We start from the raw sequence: 5,484 nt of genomic DNA, 5'->3' as shown, positions 1-5,484 counted from the left end.
AAATTAACAATCTAATCTTGAAATTTGTAAGGATATAATTTTTCTAAATCAAAAATCTAATCTTGAAATTAAAAAAGAAAAAAAAAATCCCAAAGTCCATTTGCATGAGGTGTCGCAAGTAACATCATTGTCATTCTTCTCTTAATATACTGGTTTCCTAACATCCGAACGTGAAACACGAAATTCGAATTAAATAGTAAAAGTATGTTCCAAGTGGAGAACACCGATGCTGATAAGGAATCCTCTAAAAGTTTCATCATGATTAAGAGATGTAATAATCATGCGAATTAAAGGATAAATATAGTAAAATTTCTAAATCTTCACCAATATTGTAATGCCACCGTTTTTCTCTTCTTTATAAGAACAAATTATTTTGTGCGAATATTAGATCATTCGAAGGCGAATCAGATCACATCATGTCATACGGTACACACAACAAAAAGTGATATGATGTGCTCTGATTCATCTTCGGACATCTTCCGATGTTCGTGTTAGAATCAGGAGGAAGATCTTGAGAGCTCATCTTGCAACAAAGAGAGAGGGAGAGGGAGGAAAGGGAATACACAAAGATTTGGAGGAAATAAAACTAAGTTTATTCAGATTTTTCTCCAAATCAATACAACATACAATGCCTCTATTTATAGATATTTGTAAGGGTGTGGTAGCATATATGAACGACATAACCTAAAATTAAACCAATACATAACAGTCCGCATAGAATAATTTTTTCTTTACAGTAGTGAATATTGTATATTACAGTTTCTTTTGAAATAGTTTTCTTACTATTTTCTATAACAACTTTAAAAAATATATATAAAAACAGTGGTAAAAATGATCTCAAACTAGATCTAAAAATAATTCATAAACTAATTAGATATTTTAATTATTTAAAATTGAACGATTAAGACTCATTTGGGAATTTCTTGTATGATAAAGATATTTATTGGAGTGAAGAGTAGATCTCAGTGATGGGACTGCAATGATAAGAAGAAATCTAAAGAGAATCTAAGGGCCCTTTTGGGATTAATTACTTTTGTTTTGAATAAATTTTTATTTTAAAAAGTGCATTAATTCATTTTCTTTTAATATTTGTATCTTTTATTTTTAATTGCAAATTTGGTAATTTTAAAAACCCTCAAAATAATTTAAAAGTATTTGACTATTTTTAAAAATAAGTGTTGCGGGCTAGAAAATACGCGGCGATAGATATTTAATTCTACGTCTTAGTGTTGTACGGATAACTAGCTCACACACAGAGAAATCAAGATTTTTTGGGTGGAAAACCCTTGAAAAGGGGGAAAATCACGAGGCCTAGCCCAGTTGAAAATGATTCCACTAGACTTTGAATCGGTTACAAAGTACTGAATCTCCTCTAAGGACGATCAGATTTACAATTAGTAACTATTCGATAGGAGTCAGGTGTTAGACCAAGTGTCACTTGGAAGTTCGGGTGTTGACAGTCTGGCCTTGAGCAGAACAAAGAGCCCTCAGTAGGACGTCGGGTCTTAGCGTCAGGCCTGAACGTCGGGCCTTAAGACGGTGGTGCAATGAAAATGGTGGTCCGACGAGGTTCCTGCGATGGTCCGACGGTGGTCCGGCAGTGGTCCTGCGGTGGTCCGGCGGCTATCGAGGAGGACCTTCTTCCTTCTTTTCTTCATTCTCTTCTCTTCTTCTCTCTCTTGCTTGGATCATCCCTTGTGAAGAATGAGGGCTCTATTTATAGATTTTCTGGAGTGGCATGACCTGTAAATAGGCGTGAGATCAGGGGCGAATAGGGAGTGGTTGAATGGACGGCCGATATTGAATCCTGCGATCGTGCACCATTCGTTGGTCATTTGAATGCCTTAGTGATGTCGGAATTCAGTGATCTTGGGCTCGTTGGATTCGTTTCGTCGAGTCGTTCGATTCGAGTATAAGCTCGTCAAAATCGGAGTCCGTTTGGTAATTCAAATAGTGGTTTGAACCTTCCAACAGCGCTCCGGATCCATGATTTGGACCCATTTGGGCTCGGATTTGGTCGAACTTGGTGTCGTTGGGTTCGTATTTCCGAGACGCTCAGTTTGACTATAATCTCGTTGAAATCGGAGTTCGGATGCTCCCGAAATTAAATTTTGAAGTTTCCAACTAGCTTTTTGCCTCGAGATTCGTGCCCGATCAAGATAATTTTTGCATGACGTATCAATAAGTATAAAATATCATCTTTGTTATCATCATCGTCAGCCATTTTGTTGTTAAAAAAAAGGGATTAGTTTTGAATAATTTTTTTTAATAATTTTCATTTATAAACTTTATTTTTATTTTTATATGAAATAAAATATGCTTAATATCTTAAAAGATTTTTATTGAATAACAAATAAGTTCATTTATCTTATGATGGTTGCGAATGTTGGTATAATTATATGAAATCATTACATTTTTCCTCCTTATTTCTCTCCATTTCTCTTATTGATACAAAGTCATCAAAACTTTTTATAATTTTAAATTAGAGAAAATAAAATTTCCCTATAACTGCACATCAAAAAAATTACCGTAAATTATTTATCTTATATATCTTTTTATAATATCGTGATTTAAATAATAATTTTTAACGTATTTTACAGTTAAACTAACAGACCCCACTGATTTCCCTTATAATTAATTCCTATAAAATATTGAATATAAAGATAATAGAGGTGGTGGCTGTTGCTTTCAATCTTCTCCTCATAAGTGATAAGATCATTATAGATGTGAAGAGAAATAAAGGAAATGGATAAGAAGCAAAAAAAAAAAAATAGTCACTTTGTGATATGAAGCCAATAGCCCTCATATCTTCAAAGATTATCCTAATATGAATTGCTTTAACTACTCTGGCCATTGCACAATATTACATAACCTCGCCGGTAGGGGAGTCAATTCAGGTCAACGGGTCGGGTTCGGGCCGAACTCAGAATTGACCAAACACTATTCGGGTCAATTTCGGGTTGCTGGGTCAACCCTAACCAGACTCGATTTTTAAAACGGGTTGATTTGTTGAACCCGAACCCAGATTTTTTCGGGTCGGATTCGGGTCAGGTTTTGGGTTGTGTCAAAAATTGACACCCCCACTCGCCTGCGAAATAGGGAATTGACCCTCGATGTCCCTATTATATAATCACTTATGTTGCTTGAATTTTTTTCATTGAGATACTTATGTTTCGTCTTGAGCCAGCTTTTTAGTACAAAATTTTTAATATTTATATTAAAAAATCATTTTAAAAAAATCAAGAAAGTCGCCCCAAATGAAATCTTATTTGAACTATGAATATGAAATATTCAAAGACCATTTGATCATTCGATGGATATTATAAGAACTTTTACTATATTTTAATACTTAATTTTGACTCATTTGGACTCTAATATAAAACTATATTCATATGTAAATTTATTAAAATTAGAGTTCATATTATCCTAATCTAATTCTAATAATCAATTGCTATTTTAGATATATATTATGAAACCAATTTGAATGGATAATTTTCTCATTTAGAAAAGTTTATGCCAATATTGTAAGTACAAAAATCTGATGCTAAATAGCTGAAGATTAATATATATACAGATAGTATAGCAATCGCCCATACTTGAAAAAGATTTTCCCACTAAGGCTCAAAGATGGTGAAATATTGACCTCAATAAACTTTATGCAAATAAATAAATAATCCCAGCAATGGGAAGCCCGATCGTGGCCCCTTTATGGGCCGCAAATCTCTCCCAGCCCAAATAAAAATCTAATAACAAAATCTCTCAGGCCTGGCGACCAACCTACGGTATATAAATTCCAAACCTACGGTATATAAATTCCAAAAAAAAAAAAAAACCTACGGTATATTTGTTTATATTATTTTGTTGTACTTATTACGTACTTTAAATATTAAATTATCATTGTTATATCATAAAAAAATTATCTTGATTAAGCACAAATCTCAAGGCAAAATTAAGTTGAAACTTCCAACATTAAATCTTGGAACATTTGAACTCAAATTTCAGCAAACTTAGGCTTCGTTTGGGACGGCTATTTTATTACTTTATAAAACGGAGTTTTAATAAAAAATAAAAAAAAATTGCACTAAAACTCCGTTTTAAAAAGCAATAAAAAAGCCGTCCCAAACGAAGCCTTAGGCTCTATTTGGGGCGGCTTTCTTACTTTTTTTAAATAGCTTTTTAGTTAAAAAATAATAATTTTTTTTCTTTGAAAGTTATTTAAAAAAAAAAATAGTGAGAAAGTCGTAACATACGAAGCCTTATAGTGGACATAGATAGCTTTTGGAAGCTTGAGCATAGCCAACAAAGACTAATTTGAGAGCTTTAGGTGCAAGTTTGTGAGGCCGATGGGGTGGTAGTAGAGGAAAGCAAAGGCATCCAAAAAATTTCAAAAACTTGTAATTGGATTTTTTATTGTATAACAATTCCAATGGAGACATATTATTTGTGGTAGGTGAGAGTAGTTGGTTTATAAAATATACCGAAGTAAGAGTAGCATAGACCCATAGATGATAAGGCAAATCAGCATCAAGTAATATAGTTATTGTAGTTTCTATAATGTGGTGATATTTGTGCTCTGCTAGACCATTTTATTGGCGGGCATACAAACAACTTAATTAGTGTTGAATGTCATTGTTGCGGGCTAGAAAATACGCGGCGATGGAGATTTAATTTTGCGTCTTAGCGTTGCACGTATAACTAGCACACACAGAGAACACAAGATTTTTTACGTGGAAAACCCTTAAAGGGGGAAAAAACCACGGGGCCTAGCCCAGTTGAAAATGATTCCACTAGACTTTGAGTCGGTTACAAAGAACTGAATCACCTCAAAGGGTGATCAGATTACAATTAGTTACTTAAGTAAGACGTCGGGTCTTTGGCAGGACATAAGGACTGGACGTCGGGCCTTGAGCAGGACGTCGGGACTTTGGCAGGACGTAGGGACTAAGCGTTGGGCCTTGAGTAGGACGTCGGGTCTTCGACAGGACGTAAGGACTGAACGTCAGGCCTTGAGAAGGACGTCGGGACTTCGGCAGGACGTAAGGACTGAACGTCGGGCCTTGAACAGGACGTCGGGACTTCGGCAGGAAGTAGGGACTCAGCGCATGGCCTTGGACAGGACGTCGGGACTTCGGCAGGACGTAGGGACTCAGCGCAGGGCCTTGGGCAGAACATAGTGACTAAGTGTCGGGCCTTGAGGTGGTGGTCAGGCGAGGTTCTGCGGTGGTCCGACGAGGTTCTGTGGTGGTCCGGTGAGGTTCCTGCGGTGGTTCGGCGGTGGTCCGGCGGTGTTCCTGCGGTGGTCCGGCGGTGGTCCGGCGGTGTTTCTGCGGTGGTCCGGCGAGGTTCTGCGGTGGTCCGGCGGCTGTCGAGGAGGAGCTCCTTCCTTCTCTTCTTCCCTCTCTTCTCTTCTTCTCTCTCTTGCTTGGATCCTCTCTTGTGAAGAATGAGGGCTCTATTTATAGATTTTCTGGAGTGGCATGGCCC

This window comes from Dendrobium catenatum, unplaced genomic scaffold (genome assembly GCF_001605985.2).
Source record: "Dendrobium catenatum unplaced genomic scaffold, ASM160598v2 fragScaff_scaffold_557, whole genome shotgun sequence".
Taxonomy (NCBI): Eukaryota; Viridiplantae; Streptophyta; class Magnoliopsida; order Asparagales; family Orchidaceae; genus Dendrobium; species Dendrobium catenatum.
This window is presented reverse-complemented; position numbering follows the sequence as displayed.